This window comes from Drosophila virilis, unplaced genomic scaffold, assembly GCF_030788295.1.
Source record: "Drosophila virilis strain 15010-1051.87 unplaced genomic scaffold, Dvir_AGI_RSII-ME tig00001840, whole genome shotgun sequence".
Taxonomy (NCBI): domain Eukaryota; kingdom Metazoa; phylum Arthropoda; class Insecta; order Diptera; family Drosophilidae; genus Drosophila; species Drosophila virilis.
The window spans coordinates 321,610-345,600 of NW_027212862.1; the positions used below are offsets into that span (position 1 = coordinate 321,610).

Genomic DNA, 23,991 nt, shown 5'->3' on the forward strand with positions numbered 1-23,991 from the left:
CTGAATATGTCGCCTGTTGGTGACAGTAATCAATCTTGTGTTTGGGGATTTTATTACCCTTAAGCATTTTCTATTGTGCTCAGATGTGAATTATTATTCATATCTCTTTACCATGGTAATTATTGTATTATATTCCCTTACTAATATTTCTATATGTTATTTTAGTGCCTCCGCTTTTATAACTGCATCTGTACATTTGTAAGATTTATCAAATTTGTAACGAAATACGGCGATATGTTTCGCAATTTCGTGCCATTCTATTCTTTTACTGGACTTTTCTTACTTATGTAAGCGTACTAACCATGTAGTTGCTATACCTAATTATTGGTTTTCTTTTTCTATTAAAGACCAAGAAAAGTACCATTGCCTTTTCTGCTTTATAGCAGTGTATAAGTGGGCTACAGATTCCGCCGAAACCTTCTATATAATCAGTCTCGAACTGATATACTGATACGACTCGCTATGGGAATGTACAACTCTAATCGCATTAATGCTTAAATTTGGAAAGCTTTCGTAAGCGTGATCTATTTTCTCTTTTAAATCCTATATAAGTTATTTGCCCTAATCATGTATCTTTTTTCAATAATTTTATTATGATTAATATGAATTGTAAGCAGAAATTGTAAAACTGATAATTAAGATCTACAACGATTTTGTATCGTCTTGACGTTGTTTACAAAGTTGGCATTATTGTCTTTTGCTTCACTTATTATATTTTTCTTTATTTAACAGTTTTTACACAAATTCAATGAGAAAAAAAATTTTTTGTACGTTCATGAAACAAATTTTTATACCCTGAACCCAGTAAAAATGGGAAAAGGTTATATTGTTCAAAATCCCAATGTATGTAACAGGCAGAAGGAAGCATCTCCGACCCCATAAAGTATATATATTCTTGATCAGCACCAATAGCCACTGGAACTAGCCATGTCCGTCTGTCTGTCTGTCCGTCTGTCCGTCAGTCCGTCAGTCCGTCAGTCCGTCTGTCCGTCAGTCCGTATGTATGAACGCAAGGATCTCAGAACTTATAAGAGCTAGAGAAATTGAAATTTTAGATGTAGATGCTCCTAGTGCCTGCGCAGATCGAGTTTGTTTCCGATAATCGATAGTTTACTCCGTTTCCAAGCAATCGATATCGATATCCTGTTTTTTGTGCAATTTTGGTAAATAATAAGAGCTAGAGTAACCAAACTTGACATATAGCTTCATAAATATAATATGTATATGCATTTCATGTTCGAATAAGAGGGTTCAGGAAGCTCCCGACAAGAACCTCCTGCAGTTAAAAAATGTATTTCATGAACGTTAAAAAAAATTTTGTTTTCTTATCGAATATATATAAAAGCAATTCAATTAAAGAGAAATATTCTCTTTCTCTAACCGTATTTGTTAGTGTAAGGCCTATCAGTGTTTAGTATTTTTTCAAGCAGCGGTTTCTCACATAGGCTTTTAGAACTTAATGTTAAAGCAAATTGGGGTGTTCATAATTATGCAGCCCGTTTGCGTTGTTTCGCACCAACGCGAAGCTGCTGATCTAGGTGTTGAAGACGCTCTGTGTAGCTTTGGCTAACAGAATCATTTCCTTGACCAGTCGCCGTTGCTGCAAGAGTTTCACTCACCATTCACTCCTTTTGTGCTTTGGTATCGCTTTCTTTTCTTGTCGAGCCCGGTACTTAGCTATTGTGAGTGGGAGTGGTCCACCGGCTGGATTTGCCTGCAAGGACTTTTGCAACGTCGGCAAATTCCTTTGTTCAATCGGAACAGCTTTCTCGAACATGGGCTCCTCTGCAATCAATTATTTGGATTTTCAAGTCTTCAGCTGCCTTAGGATACTTTCCACTGCCAACGAATTCAATGTAATTTTTTAGTTGTGCCTGGGACTTTCAAAATTCCCACTTTGATTTTTGCAATGTTTTAATGCTTTTTTTTACCTGGTATTATGCCATTATGCACTTCGCACTTGTTGAACTAGGCTGCAGCCTGTGAGTCCTGTCACGTTCGCCATGTAATAACTCCTGGCAGGATCGGCAGGCAATAACTTTGAACTAATAAGTTCGAGCACAGACCGTTTTTAGATTGGAGCGTCTGCTTCGTTCTGTTACTTAATTGAGAATCGTTCTTATATGTTCATGTTGGGTTTATATGTATGTATAAGTCTGTTGGTATATACATATGTATGCAGAAGGCATGAATATGTTTTGTATGGTTTGACCACTTGAGCTGCAAAGTGCATGCCCAGCATTCCTACGCACCACGATCGGCTTATGTATAAGCGAAGGATCGTAAAGCGTGTGCGCTGGAATGTTTATGTAATTCTAAGCGGTCGCTTAATGTACTTTGGACATTTGTATATTTGCGTTTATTATGACAAGGTGTCACAATGTATTAACGGATTGTTATACCCTTTGATTTATGATAAGGTAGGGTAGATATGCTACACAACTTTTCAACAATGTAATTGACTCCGTAATTTTAGCATTTTCCTTATTAATATACTCTCTCAACGCAATATTTTCACTATTGATATAAGTCATCAAAAACGTCTTAAGTTCATTCAAGCTATTTGTATTTATACTCTTTAATTTAACATTTTCACTTATAAGATATTCTCTCAATTCATTATTTTCACTATTAATATACGTATACAAATAGTTTTTTGATTTTTGTAAGATTTTCTCAAAACTTATTTTATTCTCTTCAAGTTTTCCAAAAATCGTATTATTATATAAATTAATATTACTTCTCAGTTTAGGAAATTCAATATTAACTTTATTTAAAAGCTCGTTTATAGATTTATCTACTTCATCAACTTTATTATGTACGAGAAGCTCTAAATCCTCTTTTGATTTGTATAATATATTTTCAACATAAACTTTATTGTCAACTGAATCCCTCTTTTTAGCTGAGGAGTATGTCCAAACTTGTCGATCTCATTTTAATAATATCAGTTAAATACAAATATTTTTCCCATTTATAAATTTATTCTATAATTTTTGTCTTCCGATGTTCTTCAACTATTGAAATTATCTCATTGTTATGATTACCATGACCAGCTGTTTGTGAGGCGATAAGAAGTTTTAATTTATCAACAATTTCAGTAGGATTATCCTAGTACATATATTTTGGTTTATTTGTATTGAACTTCATTATACCACTACCAGATATAGATGATTTTGATTGGTTTGGTGTTGATATGGCAATAGGTACTGTTGTATGAAAAAGAACTTATTAGGATAATTTTGGAAAAAGATGTTTAATTATAGTTAAATATTTTTTCGAACGATTTCCGTTAAGTTGTCCATCAGGTTTGTTATGTTTTCTGTGAACAGAACTTTTTATTAGAATATCTTTAAAATTTGGTAGATCTAGATCGTTATAATTCTGACGAGTATTTTCATGAATTATAAAATATAAGCCTATGGTGAGGTCCCATGTTTCACCAATTTTTCTTCTGATATATGATTAATTCACCATTTAAATCATTATATGGTCCATATGCTTTATCAAGTATCTTTTTTTTAGCTAATTCACTTAGATTAAACATATTTTCAACTCCAACATTAGATTGAGAGTAGAGTTGATTAACTGTTTTATCATAAATATCATCATCATGATCAGCATCAGCACTGATGACTAGTTTGATTGATTCTCGTATTATCATCATCTCATCATTTAATTTCCGTCGTCTAAATTGCGAACTATTTAACTCTGGCTTAATTTCAGTATTTGAAATAAGTGGCGTGTACGACCGCTCTCCTTTCTTCGGTTTCAAAAATGTATTATTTCCTTAATTACTCTTAGTAACGAGTTTCTGCAATGGTGTTGTTATGGGCTTTAATGTTTATTCCGGTTGTATTCAGCTTTACCTTATTTAAACTTTAAAATTTTTATTGATTGTTTTGGCGACATTTCCATATTTTACAATATTCGTAGGCTGGCTCGAGGTCCGGGCTTGTAAAAACAAACATTCAAACAATTTTATTTAATTTTTGTTTCCGCAAACCGTCTTCAGGGCACTAACACCAAACTGTAAGCAACAACAAGTGTAATAGTGTTAACATAGGTACAACAAAATCGAAACTAAGAAAAAGGATCAGTCAATATTAATGGAACTTCATATTAAGACATCAAAATAATGTACAGCAAACAGCACTAATGACCCACTGCATGAAAAGCAATCACACGCCAAATTTTTAAGACACAACAATCTGACAATTAATTAACACTACAACAAACGGCACACATAGGAAATGCTACACATAATTAACACACCCACTAACAACCGACTAAACTACAAGACAGACACAGAAAACAAAAAGAAAAAGCGTTCACTTCTACAGACACCTTTTAAACAGCCAAACAGCTTCAGTTTGAATCTCCACGTCAAAAGGCGCAGATGTGTAAAAAATTGTATGTAAAATGTTCAAATTAATGTTTATCTGTAATCTAATTGTTAATTATTTCTTGTATCTTGGTGTTAGTGCCCTGAAGCAGGTTTGCCGATGTGCAACCGAAATATATCGGAATCAAAAATTAAATAAAATTGTTTTAATGTTTGTTTTTACAAACCCGAACCAACGAACCTTTTTTTTTTCAAAACATTTCTAGTCTTTGATTATTCCTTTTATTTTATTTTATTTTATTAATGGTGGACAAAACGAGTATCTTCCTCATTATTCAATAGATTATATAAAAGATAATAGACTTATATGCTAAAAGCCTAGTTGAAGAACACAATTTTCTAAATAGCATCACCGACCGATGGAGGTGTTTTATTTGCCCATTTGCAGCTGTGCCCCTTTTCACAGCTAAGTGACGCTATTAGAGCCTACATTTAAGCAGAAGGTTGTAAGTAGGAAAAAAGTCTTCTGAAGTAAAACTAAAAATAATGCTCATTTGCTGTATTAATTAAAAAAATACAATAAATAGTCGAAAAGATAGTAAGTTTGCTAATAAAGTAAGGAAATGTAAGTAACATCATCATCATCATCATCCACATCAGCATAGACATCAGTTTGATTGATTCTTGTATTAGCATCAATAAAATCGTCATCATCATCATCGTAATCATTCCCATCATTTAGTTTCCGTCGTCTAAAATGCGAACTATCTAACTCTGGCTAAGTTCCAGTATTTGAATTAAGGTGCATGCTCTTCTTTCTTCGGTTTCAAAAATGTATTATTTAATTTATAACTCTTAGTAACGAGTTTCTGCAATGGTGCTGTTATGTGCCTTTCTTCCAATTGTAAAGCAGATGAAGCATTACCTAATTTAATACTTTAAAATTTTTTTTTTCAAAACATTTCTAGTCTTTGATAATATATATATGGATCATTTTTTATGCAATAGAGAGAAATGGAGATTGTATATACCGTATACAATAAAAAACAAGAGGTTCTAGTCGGGAACTCACGACTAGGCAGAAGGAAGCATCTCCGACCCCATAAAGTATATATATTCTTGATCAGCATCAATAGCCGAGTCGATCTAGCCATGTCCGTCTGTCTGTCCGTCCGTCCGTCCGTCTGTCCGTATGTATGAACGCAGGGATCTCAGAACCTATAAGAGTTAGAGACTTGAAATTTTAGATGTAGGTGCTCCTAGTGACTGCGCGGATAGAATTTTCTTTCCGATAATCGATAACTCTCGTTCCAAGCAATCGATAAATTTTGGTAAATAAAAAGAACTTGAGTCACCAAACTTGACATATAAATTCAAAAATAGAATATATATATGCATTTGATGTTGGAAGAAGAGGGTTCAGGGTATCCCCTCGTCGGGAGCTCTCGAATAGAACCTCTTGTTTTTTGTTTGTTTTCATTGCGTTCGTAACGAAAAATGCAGAAACTTTTTTTCCAATGCTTCAGTTAGATGCTTTGACTCTCTCCCAATCCTTATCATCTAAATTTACATCAGCTATGTGCCGTTTGCCTAATTCTTTGTTTTCTGAATATGCTATATCGTGCTTCCGGCTAGCTGCGTCTAATTGGCTAATGCCTTTATCCCCATGCTGTATGCGTTCTTTAAGTTTCATACCTGGGCCACAAAATTGATACCCCGGTAAATGCCATGCAATCGGAAGGCTATTAATTATGTTATTAACTAGACTACCTCCATAATAGGCATTTTGCTTACGACTGAATCTTTTATAAAAACAAAGAAACATTTTTATTGATACCTAATCGCTGAAGGTATATCAATGAATGATATTAATTTTGCGAGAATAAAATCATTAAACAGGCATTTGAAAAAAGAATATAGAAGTGAGAAATATGATGTTTCTTCCAATGAAAATAATATTCGACACAGTGTGTTATTACCAAACTCAATTGTATGTCCATCTAACTACGGAAAGACAAATGAGATGATCAGCTTAATAGAGAGTCCAAATTTAAATTTAAAAATATGTAGTTATACTCAATATCATTATTTCAACCGAAATATGAAAACTAAAAAATCTAGTAACCCCAATAAAACGTGTTATACCACCTGAGAAAGCTAAGCATAGCTCGATAATGATATTTGATGATGTAGCATGTGAAAAAAAATATATGTTCATACTCTTGTATGGGTCGACATAAAAACATCGACTCATTTTATTTATGTCAAACGTATACACGCATACCAAAACATCTTGTGCGCGATATTGTCAATTTAATAATAATATTCAATCAAGACCAACTTAATATAGAGCACATTTATCAAGATCATGTGGGAAACATTTTCGAAACATATATACAAATTTGTCAGTTATTGCATTTGACGTTATCGGCAGCACCGAGGGTTTACTTAGTTGGTTGCGTGCGATATTATCGGCCATGCCGATATCTTTTTGTCATATGGTCAGAGTATGCGGGGTCAAGCTGGGCCGGCGGCGGAGCTCAAATTTTTGAAGGGTGGCAACTCCAAACTTGCGATCCACGGCGCCACGATTGCTATTGGCCGCCCGGTTCACTCTTAATAAAAATATGAGGAAAGTGGATCGCATGCCCTTGGATATGCCCTTGACCGTCATTTGGGCCATTGACCCAAAAAAATGCAGCTGTGCAGATGGGTAGCAACGGTGCCCGCCTCGCCAATGTATGCACCGATGATGTTGCTGCCCAAATGTACGGAGAATTCGACTTTGTCAGCGGTCCACAGCGGACGTACCGGCTTGCAGTTAAGAATTTTTGAAGTTGGATATTTATTTTTTGCGGCGGCCACGGGCGAGACCACGCCCATATCATCCGAGTGAGTCTGTTCCATTTCGTGCCTCCTCACCTGAGTAAACGGCAGAGTCAGACGCAGACTTTCCATTGTGCTCCCTGAAAGAGAACCGATTTTTTTGTTATTAAAAACATAAAAATAATCACGACTAATTTAAATTAAGTAAATTTCCGAAAGTGCGAACCGGGAATGAAAGGGCCCAAAATTATTGCGTCTGCTGGGTAAAGAATGAAGTTAAAAGTTTTGATTTTGGACAACTTATGCACGAGTGATACCCACTTATACGTATATATATATGTTACGCACCTCAGGTACATATGCCCCCCACACACAGAGCTCTTTAGGCAGGCAAGGTAATATAAGCGCTTCGGTATACACGCATTTATTTTAGCGGGTACTTGCTCCCCATTGGTGAAATAATTACCTGTGTTTATATTTCTCCCCTTGTTTTCCTTTCCTTTGTTGACTGGCAATAACTTCTGGCCGTTTTTTTATTGGTTTCCGGTATTGTATGAAGGTCGCCAACAAAAAATGTATTCTTTACAAAAAAAAAGGAAATTTAATATATAGATAACTCATCAGTGAAGCAAAGTTGAAAGATGGAAAAAAAATTGAAATTTAAAACTTATATCCATTATTCTAAAAATAAGAATATACCAAGTTATCGTATGCACCTGGTTAAAAATGCCGGAAATGTTGCCGAGCACGAAATTATAAATAACAGCTTGAAGATAACCTGCAGGGGAATAAGAAATAAGATTAAATGTTAATAACGATAAGAAATGCAACCAATTATATGCCGTATCTGAAGAGAGAAATGCCCGGCTAAATTTTCTTTGATGGGGAGAGTTGGCATAACAGCCGGCACAGGCTGATGGCCATCTAATGGCAAAATGTGGGAGACGAGTAGGTGATTGTCTCATGGTTGGGCGGGTACGCTGGGTCCGGACCAGGGCCCGATCTGGAAGAGTAAGGTGTATAAATAGTGTTTTTTGTTAATTTATATTGAGTGTCTCACCTTTGTTGTTTACATGTTCATAGTTGTTACAGATGCTTATTTGGTTTATGAGTTAGAAGTTCCGATTGTTTGACGTTATCGATTTGTGGTTCGCTTTTGCATAGTGCTGTGTAAGTCTGTTTTGCTACAGACGTGTAGCTTCGTTGTTATCGATTGTGCGGACTGCTGGCCTGGGATGGAACTACACCCAGAGAAACCGATGAGCCAGCCGGCGTGGACCAAGCAGTTCCGTAACAATATGGCGCCCAAATTAAGAAAGCACTCGGCTTCTTTGAAGTCGGTGCGTAATCAAAAAAAAATCAATACGATATAAATGAAGGTACAGAGAAAAGGATGGCTTCAGGACCCAACCCGCTGAAGTTTTATGTGGCACGAGTCGGTAGCTAATAATCGCGTAGATGTAGTGGAATCCGAGAAGTACGACGAAAGTAGAGAATATCCATTAACATGAGAAGTTTTCTTGTAGTGGTTGCTGACGGTAAGTCACGTTCGCATGTTGGCAAAACGTTCGTAACCGTTTATCGTAACCTGGTGGTAGCCGCCACGACAAAATAACTTATGACATAATGTGATATTAGGGTACTCTTACCAGAGTTTGTTAATGTTTTTTATTTGTTTTGTCCCACTCTGTGCTAACGTTTGGGGTGTGCTGGCCGTAGTTAAATGAGCTTCGGAGACAGGTGACCCAGGACGATATAAAGCTGATCCTGCGCCGCACCTGTCACACAGTCAAAAGGCGCAGATGTGTAAAAAATTGTATGTAAAATGTTCAAATTAATGTTTATCTGTAATCTAATTGTTAATTATTTCTTGTATCTTGGTGTTAGTGCCCTGAAGCAGGTTTGCCGATGTGCAACCGAAATATATCGGAATCAAAAATTTAATAAAATTGTTTTAATGTTTGTTTTTACAAACCCGAACCTTTAACGAATCTTTAACATTTTTTTCACAACATTTCTAGTCTTTGATTATTCCTTTTATTTTATTTTTTTTTATTAATGGTGGACAAAACGAGTATCTTCCTCATTATTCAATAGATTATATAAAAGATAATAGACTTATATGCTAAAAGCCTAGTTGAAGAACACAATTTTCTAAATAGCCGACCGATGGAGGTGTTTTATTTGCCCATTTGCAGCTGTGCCCCTTTTCACAGCTAAGTGACGCTATTAGAGCCTACATTTAAGCAGAAGGTTGTAAGTAGGAAAAAAGTCTTCTGAAGTAAAACTAAAAATAATGCTCATTTGCTGTATTAATTAAAAAAATACAATAAATAGTCGAAAAGATAGTAAGTTTGCTAATAAAGTAAGGAAATGTAAATAACATCATCATCATCATCATCCACATCAGCATAGACATCAGTTTGATTGATTCTTGTATTAGCATCAATAAAATCGTCATCATCATCATCGTAATCATTCCCATCATTTAGTTTCCGTCGTCTAAAATGCGAACTATCTAACTCTGGCTAAGTTCCAGTATTTGAATTAAGGTGCATGCTCTTCTTTCTTCGGTTTCAAAAATGTATTATTTAATTTATAACTCTTAGTAACGAGTTTCTGCAATGGTGCTGTTATGTGCCTTAATGTTTCTTCCAATTGTAAAGCAGATTAAGCATTACCTAATTGAATACTTTACAAATTTTTTTTTTCAAAACATTTCTAGTCTTTGATAATATATATATGGATCATTTTTTATGCAACAGAGAGAGATGGAGATTGTATATACCGTATACAATAAAAAACAAGAGGTTCTAGTCGGGAACTCACGACTAGGCAGAAGGAAGCATCTCCGACCCCATAAAGTATATATATTCTTGATCAGCATCAATAGCCGAGGCGATCTAGCCATGTCCGTCTGTCTGTCCATCCGTCTGTCCGTATGTATGAACGCAGGGATCTCAGAACCTATAAGAGTTAGAGACTTGAAATTTTAGATGTAGGTGCTCCTAGTGACTGCGCGGATAGAATTTTCTTTCCGATAATCGATAACTCACTCTGGTTCCAAGCAATCGATAAAAATAGATATCGATATCCTGTTTTTTGGGCAATTTTGGTAAATAAAAAGAACTTGAGTCACCAAACTTGACATATAAATCCTAAAATAGAATATATATATGCATTTGATGTTGGAAGAAGAGGGTTCAGGGTATCCCCTCGTCGGGAGCTCTCGAATAGAACCTCTTGTTTTTTGTTTGTTTTCATTGCGTTCGTAACGAAAAATGCAGAAACTTTTTCTCCAATGCTTCAGTTAGATGCTTTGACTCTCTCCCAATCCTTATCATCTAAATTTACATCAGCTAAGTCCCGTTTGCCTAATTCTTTGTTTTCTGAATATGCTATATCGTGCTTCCAGCTAGCTGCGTCTAATTGGCTAATGCCTTTATCCCCATGCTGTATGCGTTCTTTAAGTTTCATACCTGGGCCACAAAATTGATACCCCGGTAAATGCCATGCAATCGGAAGGCTATTAATTATGTTATTAACTAGACTACCTCCATAATAGGCATTTTGCTTACGACTGAATCTTTTATAAAAACAAAGAAACATTTTTATTGATACCTAATCGCTGAAGGTATATCAATGAATGATATTAATTTTGCGAGAATAAAATCATTAAACAGGCATTTGAAGAAGCTAAAAAGAATATAGAAGTGAGAAATATGATGTTTCTTCCAATGAAAATAATATTCGACACAGTGTGTTATCACCAAAATCAATTGTATGTCCATCTAACTACGGAAAGACAAATGAGATGATCAGCTTAATAGAGAGTCCAAATTTAAATTTAAAAATATGTAGTTATACTCAATATCATTATTTCAACCGAAATATGAAAACAAAAAAATCTAGTAACCAAAATAAAACGTGTTATACCACCTGAGAAACCTAAGCATAGCTCGATAATGATATTTGATGATGTAGCATGTGAAAAATAATATAATATATGTTCATACTCTTGTATGGGTCGACATAAAAACATCGACTCATTTTATTTATGTCAAACGTATACACGCATACCAAAACATCTTGTGCGCGATGTTGTCAATTTAATAATAATATTCAATCAAGACCAACTTAATATAGAGCACATTTATCAAGATCATGTGGGAAAAATTTTCGAAACATATATACAAATTTGTCAGTTATTGCATTTGACGTTATCCGCAGCACCGAGGGTTTACTTAGTTGGTTGCGTGCGATATTATCGGCCATGCCGATTTTTTGAAGGGTGGCAACGCCAGACTTGCGATCCACGGCGCCACGATTGCTATTGGCCGCCCGGTTCACTCTTAATAAAATATGAGGAAAGTGGATTGCATGCCCTTGGATATGCCCTTGACCGTCATTTGGGCCATTGACCCAAAAAAATGCAGCTGTGCAGATGGGTAGCAACGGTGCCCGCCTCGCCAATGTATGCACCGATGATGTTGCTGCCCAAATGTACGGAGAATTCGACTTTGTCAGCGGTTCACAGCGGACGTACCGGCTTGCAGTTAAGAATTTTTGAAGTTGGATATTTATTTTTTGCGGCGGCCACGGGCGAGACCACGCCCATATCATCCGAGTGAGTCTGTTCCATTTCGTGCCTCCTCACCTGAGTAAACGGCAGAGTCAGACGCAGACTTTCCATTGTGCTCCCTGAAAGAGAACCGATTTTTTTTGTTATTAAAAACATAAAAATACTCACGACTAATTTAAATTAAGTAAATTTCCGAAAGTGCGAACCGGGAATGAAAGGGCCCAAAATTATTGCGTCTGCCGGGTAACGAATGAAGTTAAAAAGTTTTGATTTTGGACAACTTATGCACGAGTGATACCCACTTATACGTATATATATATGTTACGCACCTCAGGTACATATGCCCCCCACACACAGAGCTCTTTAGGCAGGCAAGGTAATATAAGCGCTTCGATATACACGCATTTATTTTAGCGGGTACTTGCTCCCCATTGGTGAAATAATTACCTGTGTTTATATTTCTCCCCTTGTTTTCCTTTCCTTTGTTGACTGGCAATAACTTCTGGCCGTTTTTTTTATTGGTTTCCGGTATTGTATGAAGGTCGCCAACAAAAAAATGTATTCTTTACAAAAAAAAGGAAATTTAATATATAGATAACTCATCAGTGAAGCAAAGTTGAAAGATGGAAAAAAAATTGAAATTTAAAACTTATATCCATTATTCTAAAAATAAGAATATACCAAGTATCGTATGCACCTGGTTAAAAATGCCGGAAATGTTGCCGAGCACGAAATTATAAATAACAGCTTGAAGATAACCAGCAGGGGAATAAGAAATAAGATTAAATGTTAATAACGATAAGAAATGCAACCAATTATATGCCGTATCTGAAGAGAGAAATGCCGGGCTAAATTTTCTTTGATGGGGAGAGTTGGCATAACAGGCGGCACAGGCTGATGGCCATCTAATGGCAAAATGTGGGAGACGAGTAGGTGATTGTCTCATGGTTGGGCGGGTACGCTGGGTCCGGACCAGGGCCCGATCTGGAAGACTAAGGTGTATAAATAGTGTTTTTTGTTAATTTATATTGAGTGTCTCACCTTTGTTGTTTACATGTTCATCGTTGTTACAGCTGCTTATTTGGTTTATGAGTTAGAAGTTCCGATTGTTTGACGTTATCGATTTGTGGTTCGCTTTTGCATAGTGCTGTGTAAGTCTGTTTTGCTACAGACGTGTAGCTTCGTTGTTATCGATTGTGCGGACTGCTAGCCAGGGATGGAACTACACCCAGAGAAACCGATGAGCCAGCCGGCGTGGACCAAGCAGTTCCGTAACAGTATGGCGCCCAAATTAAGAAAGCACTCGGCTTCTTTGAAGTCGGTGCGTAATCAAAAAAAAATCAATAGGACTTCAGGACCCAACCCGCTGAAGTTTTATGTGGCACGAGTAGGTAGCTAATAATCGCGTAGATGTAGTGGAATCCGAGAAGTACGACGAAAGTAGAGAATATCCATTAACATGAGAAGTTTTCTTGTAGTGGTTGCTGACGGTAAGTCACGTTCGCATGTTGGCAAAACGTTCGTAACCGTTTATCGTAACCTGGTGGTAGCCGCCACGACAAAATAACTTATGACATAATGTGATATTAGGGTACTCTTACCAGAGTTTGTTAATGTTTTTTATTTGTTTTGTCCCACTCTGCGCTAACGTTTGGGGTGTGCTGGCCGTAGTTAAATGAGCTTCGGAGACAGGTGACCCAGGACGATATAAAGCTGATCCTGCGCCGCACCTGTCACACAGTCAAAAGGCGCAGATGTGTTCAAAATTGTATGTAAAATGTTCAAATTAATGTTTATCTGTAATCTAATTGTTAATTATTTCTTGTATCTTGGTGTTAGTGCCCTGAAGCAGGTTTGCCGATGTGCAACCGAAATATATCGGAATCAAAAATTTAATAAAATTGTTTTAATGTTTGTTTTTACAAACCCGAACCTTTAACGAATCTTTAACATTTTTTTCACAACATTTCTAGTCTTTGATTATTCCTTTTATTTTATTTTATTTTATTAATGGTGGACAAAACGAGTATCTTCCTCATTATTCAATAGATTATATAAAAGATAATAGACTTATATGCTAAAAGCCTAGTTGAAGAACACAATTTTCTAAATAGCATCACCGACCGATGGAGGTGTTTTATTTGCCCATTTGCAGCTGTGCCCCTTTTCACAGCTAAGTGACGCTATTAGAGCCTACATTTAAGCATAAGGTTGTAAGTAGGAAAAAAGTCTTCTGAAGTAAAACTACAAATAATGCTCATTTGCTGTATTAATTAAAAAAATACAATAAATAGTCGAAAAGATAGTAAGTTTGCTAATAAAGTAAGGAAATGTAAGTAACATCATCATCATCATCATCCACATCAGCATAGACATCAGTTTGATTGATTCTTGTATTAGCATCAATATAATCGTCATCATCATCATCGTAATCATTCCCATCATTTAGTTTCCGTCGTCTAAAATGCGAACTATCTAACTCTGGCTAAGTTCCAGTATTTGAATTAAGGTGCATGCTCTTCTTTCTTCGGTTTCAAAAATGTATTATTTAATTTATAACTCTTAGTAACGAGTTTCTGCAATGGTGCTGTTATGTGCCTTAATGTTTCTTCCAATTGTAAAGCAGATTAAGCATTACCTAATTTAATACTTTAAAAAATTTTTTTTTCAAAACATTTCTAGTCTTTGATAATATATATATGGATCATTTTTTATGCAATAGAGAGAGATGGAGATTGTATATACCGTATACAATAAAAAACAAGAGGTTCTAGTCGGGAACTCACGACTAGGCAAAAGGAAGCATCTCCGACCCCATAAAGTATATATATTCTTGATCAGCATCAATAGCCGAGTCGATCTAGCCATATCCGTCTGTCTGTCCGTCCGTCCGTCCGTCTGTCCGTATGTATGAACGCAGGGATCTCAGAACCTATAAGAGTTAGAGACTTGAAATTTTAGATGTAGGTGCTCCTAGTGACTGGGCGGATAGAATTTTCTTTCCGATAATCGATAACTCACTCTGGTTCCAAGCAATCGATAAAAATAGATATCGATATCCTGTTTTTTGGGCAATTTTGGTAAATAAAAAGAACTTGAGTCACCAAACTTGACATATAAATTCTAAAATAGAATATATATATGCATTTGATGTTGGAAGAAGAGGGTTCAAGGTATCCCCTCGTCGGGAGCTCTCGAATAGAACCTCTTGTTTTTTGTTTGTTTTCATTGCGTTCGTAACGAAAAATGCAGAAACTTTTTCTCCAATGCTTCAGTTAGATGCTTTGACTCTCTCCCAATCCTTATCATCTAAATTTACATCAGCTATGTGCCGTTTGCCTAATTCTTTGTTTTCTGAATATGCTATATCGTGCTTCCGGCTAGCTGCGTCTGATTGGCTAATGCCTTTATCCCCATGCTGTATGCGTTCTTTAAGTTTCATACCTGGGCCACAAAATTGATACCCCGGTAAATGCCATGCAATCGGAAGGCTATTAATTATGTTATTAACTAGACTACCTCCATAATAGGCATTTTGCTTACGACTGAATCTTTTATAAAAACAAAGAAACATTTTTATTGATACCTAATCGCTGAAGGTAGACCAATGAATGATATTCATTTTGCGAGAATAAAATCATTAAACAGGCATTTGAAGAAGCTAAAAAGAATATAGAAGTGAGAAATATGATGTTTCTTCCAATGAAAATAATATTCGACACAGTGTGTTATTACCAAACTCAATTGTATGTCCATCTAACTATGGAGAGACAAATGAGATGATCAGCTTAATAGAGAGTCCAAATTTAAATTTAAAAATATGTAGTTATACTCAATATCATTATTTCAACCGAAATATGAAAACTAAAAAATCTAGTAACCCCAATAAAACGTGTTATACCACCTGAGAAAGCTAAGCATAGCTCGATAATGATATTTGATGATGTAGCATGTGAAAAACAATATAATATATGTTCATACTCTTGTATGGGTCGACATAAAAACATCGACTCATTTTAAACATCTTGTGCGCGATATTGTCAATTTAATAATAATATTCAATCAAGACCAACTTAATATAGAGCACATTTATCAAGATCATGTGGGAAACATTTTCGAAACATATATACAAATTTGTCAGTTATTGCATTTGACGTTATCCGCAGCACCGAGGGTTTACTTAGTTGGTTGCGTGCGATATTATCGGCCATGCCGATTTTTGAAGGGTGGCAACGCCAGACTTGCGATCCACGGCGCCACGATTGCTATTGGCCGCCCGGTTCACTCTTAATAAAATATGAGGAAAGTGGATCGCATGCCCTTGGATATGCCCTTGACCGTCATTTGGGCCATTGACCCAAAAAAATGCAGCTGTGCAGATGGGTAGCAACGGTGCCCGCCTCGCCAATGTATGCACCGATGATGTTGCTGCCCAAATGTACGGAGAATTCGACTTTGTCAGCGGTTCACAGCGGACGTACCGGCTTGCAGTTAAGAATTTTTGAAGTTGGATATTTATTTTTTGCGGCGGCCACGGGCGAGACCACGCCCATATCATCCGAGTGAGTCTGTTCCATTTCGTGCCTCCTCACCTGAGTAAACGGCAGAGTCGACGCAGACTTTCCATTGTGCTCCCTGAAAGAGAACCGATTTTTTTTGTTATTAAAAACATAAAAATACTCACGACTAATTTAAATTAAGTAAATTTCCGAAAGTGCGAACCGGGAATGAAAGGGCCCAAAATTATTGCGTCTGCCGGGTAAAGAATGAAGTTAAAAAGTTTTGATTTTGGACAACTTATGCACGAGTGATACCCACTTATACGTATATATATATGTTACGCACCTCAGGTACATATGCCCCCCACACACAGAGCTCTTTAGGCAGGCAAGGTAATATAAGCGCTTCGGTATACACGCATTTATTTTAGCGGGTATTTTGGTATCTTGCTCCCCATTGGTGAAATAATTACCTGTGTTTATATTTCTCCCCTTGTTTTCCTTTCCTTTGTTGACTGGCAATAACTTCTGGCCGTTTTTTTATTGGTTTCCGGTATTGTATGAAGGTCGCCAACAAAAAATGTATTCTTTACAAAAAAAAAGGAAATTTAATATATAGATAACTCATCAGTGAAGCAAAGTTGAAAGATGGAAAAAAAAATTGAAATTTAAAACTTATATCCATTATTCTAAAAATAAGAATATACCAACTTATCGTATGCAACTGGTTAAAAATGCCGGAAATGTTGCCGAGCACGAAATTATAAATAACAGCTTGAAGATAACCTGCAGGGGAATAAGAAATAAGATTAAATGTTAATAACGATAAGAAATGCAACCAATTATATGCCGTATCTGAAGAGAGAAATGCCCGGCTAAATTTTCTTTGATGGGGAGAGTTGGCATAACAGCCGGCACAGGCTGATGGCCATCTAATGGCAAAATGTGGGAGACGAGTAGGTGATTGTCTCATGGTTGGGCGGGTACGCTGGGTCCGGACCAGGGCTCGATCTGGAAGAGTAAGGTGTATAAATAGTGTTTTTTGTTAATTTATATTGAGTGTCTCACCTTTGTTGTTTACATGTTCATCGTTGTTACAGCTGCTTATTTGGTTTATGAGTTAGAAGTTCCGATTGTTTGACGTTATCGATTTGTGGTTCGCTTTTGCATAGTGTTGTGTAAGTCTGTTTTGCTACAGACGTGTAGCTTCGTTGTTATCGATTGTGCGGACTGCTGGCCAGGGATGGAACTACACCCAGAGAAACCGATGAGCCAGCCGGCGTGGACCAAGCAGTTCCGTAACAATATGGCGCCCAAATTAAGAAAGCACTCGGCTTCTTTGAAGTCGGTGCGTAATCAAAAAAAAATCAATACGATATAAATGAAGGTACAGAGAAAAGGATGGCTTCAGGACCCAACCCGCTGAAGTTTTATGTGGCACGAGTAGGTAGCTAATAATCGCGTAGATGTAGTGGAATCCGAGAAGTACGACGAAAGTAGAGAATATCCATTAACATGAGAAGTTTTCTTGTAGTGGTTGCTGACGGTAAGTCACGTTCGCATGTTGGCAAAACGTTCGTAACCGTTTATCGTAACCTGGTGGTAGCCGCCACGACAAAATAACTTATGACATAATGTGATATTAGGGTACTCTTACCAGAGTTTGTTAATGTTTTTTATTTGTTTTGTCCCACTCTGTGCTAACGTTTGGGGTGTGCTGGCCGTAGTTAAATGAGCTTCGGAGACAGGTGACCCAGGACGATATAAAGCTGATCCTGCGCCGCACCTGTCACACAGTCAAAAGGCGCAGATGTGTAAAAAATTGTATGTAAAATGTTCAAATTAATGTTTATCTGTAATCTAATTGTTAATTATTTCTTGTATCTTGGTGTTAATGCCCTGAAGCAGGTTCGCCGATGTGCAACCGAAATATATCGGAATCAAAAATTTAATAAAATTGTTTTAATGTTTGTTTTTACAAACCCGAACCTTTAACGAATCTTTAACATTTTTTTCACAACATTTCTAGTCTTTGATTATTCCTTTTATTTTATTTTATTTTATTAATGGTGGACAAAACGAGTATCTTCCTCATTATTCAATAGATTATATAAAAGATAATAGACTTATATGCTAAAAGCCTAGTTGAAGAACACAATTTTCTAAATAGCATCACCGACCGATGGAGGTGTTTTATTTGCCCATTTGCAGCTGTGCCCCTTTTCACAGCTAAGTGACGCTATTAGAGCCTACATTTAAGCAGAAGGTTGTAAGTAGGAAAAAAGTCTTCTGAAGTAAAACTAAAAATAATGCTCATTTGCTGTATTAATTAAAAAAATACAATAAATAGTCGAAAAGATAGTAAGTTTGCTAATAAAGTAAGGAAATGTAAGTAACATCATCATCATCATCATCCACATCAGCATAGACATCAGTTTGATTGATTCTTGTATTAGCATCAATAAAATCGTCATCATCATCATCGTAATCATTCCCATCATTTAGTTTCCGTCGTCTAAAATGCGAACTATCTAACTCTGGCTAAGTTCCAGTATTTGAATTAAGGTGCATGCTCTTCTTTCTTCGGTTTCAAAAATGTATTATTTAATTTATAACTCTTAGTAACGAGTTTCTGCAATGGTGCTGTTATGTGCCTTAATGTTTCTTCCAATTGTAAAGCAGATTAAGCATTACCTAATTTAATACTTTAAAAATTTTTTTTTTCAAAACATTTCTAGTCTTTGATAATATATATATGGATCATTTTTTATGCAATAGAGAGAGATGGAGATTGTATATACCGTATACAATAAAAAACAAGAGGTTCTAGTCGGGAACTCACGACTAGGCAGAAGGAAGCATCTCCGACCCCATAAAGTATATATATTCTTGATCAGCATCAATAGCCGAGTCGATCTAGCCATGTCCGTCTGTCTGTCCGTCCGTCCGTCCGTCTGTCCGTATGTATGAACGCAGGGATCTCAGAACCTATAAGAGTTAGAGACTTGAAATTTTAGATGTAGGTGCTCCTAGTGACTGCGCGGATAGAATTTTCTTTCCGATAATCGATAACTCACTCTGGTTCCAAGCAATCGATAAAAATAGATATCGATATCCTGTTTTTTGGGCAATTTTGGTAAATAAAAAGAACTTGAGTCACCAAACTTGACATATAAATTCTAAAATAGAATATATATATGCATTTGATGTTGGAAGAAGAGGGTTCAGGGTATCCCCTCGTCGGGAGCTCTCGAATAGAACCTCTTGTTTTTTGTTTGTTTTCATTGCGTTCGTAACGAAAAATGCAGAAACTTTTTCTCCAATGCTTCAGTTAGATGCTTTGACTCTCTCCCAATCCTTATCATCTAAATTTACATCATCTATGTGCCGTTTGCCTAATTCTTTGTTTTCTGAATATGCTATATCGTGCTTCCGGCTAGCTGCGTCTAATTGGCTAATGCCTTTATCCCCATGCTGTATGCGTTCTTTAAGTTTCATACCTGGGCCACAAAATTGATACCCCGGTAAATGCCATGCAATCGGAAGGCTATTAATTATGTTATTAACTAGACTACCTCCATAATAGGCATTTTGCTTACGACTGAATCTTTTATAAAAACAAAGAAACATTTTTATTGATACCTAATCGCTGAAGGTATATCAATGAATGATATTAATTTTGCGAGAATAAAATCATTAAACAGGCATTTAAAGAAGCTAAAAAGAATATAGAAGTGAGAAATATGATGTTTCTTCCAATGAAAATAATATTCGACACAGTGTGTTATTACCAAACTCAATTGTATGTCCATCTAACTACGGAAAGACAAATGAGATGATCAGCTTAATAGAGAGTCCAAATTTAAATTTAAAAATATGTAGTTATACTCAATATCATTATTTCAACCGAAATATGAAAACAAAAAAATCTAGTAACCAAAATAAAACGTGTTATACCACCTGAGAAAGCTAAGCATAGCTCGATAATGATATTTGATGATGTAGCATGTGAAAAACAATATAATATATGTTCATACTCTTGTATGGGTCGACATAAAAACATCGACTCATTTTAAACATCTTGTGCGCGATATTGTCAATTTAATAATAATATTCAATCAAGACCAACTTAATATAGAGCACATTTATCAAGATCATGTGGGAAACATTTTCGAAACATATATACAAATTTGTCAGTTATTGCATTTGACGTTATCCGCAGCACCGAGGGTTTACTTAGTTGGTTGCGTGCGATATTATCGGCCATGCCGATTTTTTGAAGGGTGGCAACGCCAGACTTGCGATCCACGGCGCCACGATTGCTATTGGCCGCCCGGTTCACTCTTAATAAAATATGAGGAAAATGGATCGCATGCCCTTGGATATGCCCTTGACCGTCATTTGGGCCATTGACCCAAAAAAATGCAGCTGTGCAGATGGGTAGCAACGGTGCCCGCCTCGCCAATGTATACACCGATGATGTTGCTGCCCAAATGTACGGAGAATTCGACTTTGTCAGCGGTTCACAGCGGACGTACCGGCTTGCAGTTAAGAATTTTTGAAGTTGGATATTTATTTTTTGCGGCGGCCACGGGCGAGACCACGCCCATATCATCCGAGTGAGTCTGTTCCATTTCGTGCCTCCTCACCTGAGTAAACGGCAGAGTCAGACGCAGACTTTCCATTGTGCTCCCTGAAAGAGAACCGATTTTTTTTGTTATTAAAAACATAAAAATACTCACGACTAATTTAAATTAAGTAAATTTCCGAAAGTGCGAACCGGGAATGAAAGGGCCCAAAATTATTGCGTCTGCCGGGTACAGAATGAAGTTAAAAAGTTTTGATTTTGGACAACTTATGCACGAGTGATACCCACTTATACGTATATATATATGTTACGCACCTCAGGTACATATGCCCCCCACACACAGAGCTCTTTAGGCAGGCAAGGTAATATAAGCGCTTCGATATACACGCATTTATTTTAGCGGGTACTTGCTCCCCATTGGTGAAATAATTACCTGTGTTTATATTTCTCCCCTTGTTTTCCTTTCCTTTGTTGACTGGCAATAACTTCTGGCCGTTTTTTTATTGGTTTCCGGTATTGTATGAAGGTCGCCAACAAAAAAATGTATTCTTTACAAAAAAAAAGGAAATTTAATATATAGATAACTCATCAGTGAAGCAAAGTTGAAAGATGGAAAAAAAATTGAAATTTAAAACTTATATCCATTATTCTAAAAATAAGAATATACCAAGTTATCGTATGCACCTGGTTAAAAATGCCGGAAATGTTGCCGAGCACGAAATTATAAATAACAGCTTGAAGATAACCTGCAGGGGAATAAGAAATAAGATTAAATGTTAATAACGATAAGAAATGCAACCAATTATATGCCGTATCTGAAGAGAGAAATGCCCGGCTAAATTTTCTTTGATGGGGAGAGTTGGCATAACAGCCGGCACAGGCTGATGGCCATCTAATGGCAAAATGTGGGAGACGAGTAGGTGATTGTCTCATGGTTGGGCGGGTACGCTGGGTCCGGACCAGGGCCCGATCTGGAAGACTAAGGTGTATAAATAGTGTTTTTTGTTAATTTATATTGAGTGTCTCACCTTTGTTGTTTACATGTTCATCGTTGTTACAGCTGCTTATTTGGTTTATGAGTTAGAAGTTCCGATTGTTTGACGTTATCGATTTGTGGCTCGCTTTTGCATAGTGCTGTGTAAGTCTGTTTTGCTACAGACGTGTAGCTTCGTTGTTATCGATTGTGCGGACTGGTAGCCAGGGATGGAACTACACCCAGAGAAACCGATGAGCCAGCCGGCGTGGACCAAGCAGTTCCGTAACAGTATGGCGCCCAAATTAAGAAAGCACTCGGCTTCTTTGAAGTCGGTGCGTAATCAAAAAAAAAATCAATACGATATAAATGAAGGTACAGAGAAAAGGATGGCTTCAGGACCCAACCCGCTGAAGTTTGATGTGGCACGAGTAGGTAGCTAATAATCGCGTAGATGTAGTGGAATCTGAGAAGTACGACGAAAGTAGAGAATATCCATTAACATGAGCAGTTTTCTTGTAGTGGTTGCTGACGGTAAGTCACGTTCGCATGTTGGCAAAACGTTCGTAACCGTTTATCGTAACCTGGTGGTAGCCGCCACGACAAAATAACTTATGACATAATGTGATATTAGGGTACTCTTACCAGAGTTTGTTAATGTTTTTTATTTGTTTTGTCCCACTCTGTGCTAACGTTTGGGGTGTGCTGGCCGTAGTTAAATGAGCTTCGGAGACAGGTGACCCAGGACGATATAAAGCTGATCCTGCGCCGCACCTGTCACACAGTCAAAAGGCGCAGATGTGTAAAAAATTGTATGTAAAATGTTCAAATTAATGTTTATCTGTAATCTAATTGTTAATTATTTCTTGTATCTTGGTGTTAGTGCCCTGAAGCAGGTTTGCCGATGTGCAACCGAAATATATCGGAATCAAAAATTTAATAAAATTGTTTTAATGTTTGTTTTTACAAACCCGAACCTTTAACGAATCTTTAACATTTTTTTCACAACATTTCTAGTCTTTGATTATTCCTTTTATTTTATTTTATTTTATTAATGGTGGACAAAACGAGTATCTTCCTCATTATTCAATAGATTATATAAAAGATAATAGACTTATATGCTAAAAGCCTAGTTGAAGAACACAATTTTCTAAATAGCATCACTGACCGATGGAGGTGTTTTATTTGCCCATTTGCAGCTGTGCCCCTTTTCACAGCTAAGTGACGCTATTAGAGCCTACATTTACGCAGAAGGTTGTAAGTAGGAAAAAAGTCTTCTGAAGTAAAACTAAAAATAATGCTGTATTATTTGCTGTATTAATTAAAAAAAAAAAAATAAATAGTCGAAAAGATAGTAAGTTTGCTAATAAAGTAAGGAAATGTAAGTAACATCATCATCATCATCATCCACATCAGCATAGACATCAGTTTGATTGATTCTTGTATTAGCATCAATAAAATCGTCATCATCATCGTAATCATTCCCATCATTTAGTTTCCGTCGTCTAAAATGCGAACTATCTAACTCTGGCTAAGTTCCAGTATTTGAATTAAGGTGCATGCTCTTCTTTCTTCGGTTTCAAAAATGTATTATTTAATTTATAACTCTTAGTAACGAGTTTCTGCAATGGTGCTGTTATGTGCCTTAATGTGTCTTCCAATTGTAAAGCAGATTAAGCATTACCTAATTTAATACTTTAAAAATTTTTTTTTTCAAAACATTTCTAGTCTTTGATAATATATATATGGATCATTTTTTATGCAATAGAGAGAGATGGAGATTGTATATACCGTATACAATAAAAAACAAGAGGTTCTAGTCGGGAACTCACGACTAGGCAGAAGGAAGCATCTCCGACCCCATAAAGTATATATATTCTTGATCAGCATCAATAGCCGAGTCGATCTAGCCATGTCCGTCTGTCTGTCCGTCCGTCCGTCCGTCTGTCCGTATGTATGAATGCAGGGATCTCAGAACCTATGAGTTAGAGACTTGAAATTTTAGATGTAGGTGCTCCTAGTGACTGCGCGGATAGAATTTGCTTTCCGATAATCGATAGCTCACTCTGGTTCCAAGCAATCGATAAAAATCGATATCGATATCCTGTTTTTTGGGCAATTTTGGTAAATAAAAAGAACTTGAGTCACCAAACTTGACATATAAATTCTAAAATAGAATAT

The 23,991-nt window shown here is 36.5% G+C and overlaps 6 long non-coding RNA genes across 21 annotated transcripts; 2 read left to right on the forward strand and 4 right to left on the reverse strand.

Annotated features, from left to right (window-relative positions):
* Nucleotides 1-6,555: 6,555 nt before the first annotated feature.
* LOC116650081 (uncharacterized) lies at nt 6,556-8,329 on the reverse strand. 5 transcript variants are annotated; one of them, XR_004303078.2, is made up of 5 exons: nt 8,229-8,329; nt 7,885-8,171; nt 7,635-7,748; nt 7,395-7,424; nt 6,556-7,308 (listed from the first exon to the last, which is right to left on the reverse strand). It is a non-coding gene; the product is annotated as an uncharacterized lncRNA (long non-coding RNA). The 5 variants fall into 5 exon arrangements; XR_004303077.2 differs by having other exon boundaries at nt 6,556-7,264; nt 7,357-7,424; XR_004303079.2 differs by lacking the exon at nt 7,395-7,424 and having other exon boundaries at nt 7,885-7,946; nt 8,000-8,171; nt 8,229-8,327.
* Nucleotides 8,330-8,372: 43 nt separating this feature from the next.
* On the forward strand, nt 8,373-9,117 carry LOC116650082 (uncharacterized). The gene is made up of 3 exons (XR_004303081.2): nt 8,373-8,706; nt 8,888-8,984; nt 9,056-9,117. It is a non-coding gene; the product is annotated as an uncharacterized lncRNA (long non-coding RNA).
* A 2,066-nt stretch (nt 9,118-11,183) lies between these two features.
* On the reverse strand, nt 11,184-12,922 carry LOC116650085 (uncharacterized). 3 transcript variants are annotated; one of them, XR_004303097.2, is made up of 5 exons: nt 12,792-12,922; nt 12,448-12,734; nt 12,198-12,313; nt 11,957-11,986; nt 11,184-11,869 (listed from the first exon to the last, which is right to left on the reverse strand). It is a non-coding gene; the product is annotated as an uncharacterized lncRNA (long non-coding RNA). The 3 variants fall into 3 exon arrangements; XR_004303096.2 differs by having other exon boundaries at nt 11,184-11,825; nt 11,919-11,986; XR_004303095.2 differs by lacking the exon at nt 11,957-11,986 and having other exon boundaries at nt 12,792-12,921.
* A 172-nt stretch (nt 12,923-13,094) lies between these two features.
* Nucleotides 13,095-13,631, forward strand: LOC138911660 (uncharacterized). The gene is made up of 3 exons (XR_011417346.1): nt 13,095-13,240; nt 13,422-13,518; nt 13,590-13,631. It is a non-coding gene; the product is annotated as an uncharacterized lncRNA (long non-coding RNA).
* A 2,112-nt stretch (nt 13,632-15,743) lies between these two features.
* On the reverse strand, nt 15,744-17,390 carry LOC26530584 (uncharacterized). Of its 4 annotated transcripts, XR_011417343.1 has the most exons (5): nt 17,318-17,390; nt 17,089-17,260; nt 16,723-17,035; nt 16,435-16,502; nt 15,744-16,342 (listed from the first exon to the last, which is right to left on the reverse strand). It is a non-coding gene; the product is annotated as an uncharacterized lncRNA (long non-coding RNA). The 4 variants fall into 4 exon arrangements; XR_011417342.1 differs by having other exon boundaries at nt 16,723-17,260; XR_011417344.1 differs by lacking the exon at nt 16,435-16,502 and having other exon boundaries at nt 16,723-17,260.
* Nucleotides 17,391-20,282: 2,892 nt separating this feature from the next.
* LOC116650084 (uncharacterized) lies at nt 20,283-21,983 on the reverse strand. Of its 7 annotated transcripts, none has more exons than XR_011417341.1 (5): nt 21,866-21,983; nt 21,505-21,808; nt 21,271-21,385; nt 20,992-21,059; nt 20,283-20,898 (listed from the first exon to the last, which is right to left on the reverse strand). It is a non-coding gene; the product is annotated as an uncharacterized lncRNA (long non-coding RNA). The 7 variants fall into 7 exon arrangements; XR_004303092.2 differs by having other exon boundaries at nt 20,290-20,942; nt 21,030-21,059; nt 21,522-21,808; nt 21,866-21,982; XR_004303091.2 differs by having other exon boundaries at nt 20,291-20,898; nt 21,522-21,808; nt 21,866-21,982.
* Nucleotides 21,984-23,991: the final 2,008 nt, after the last annotated feature.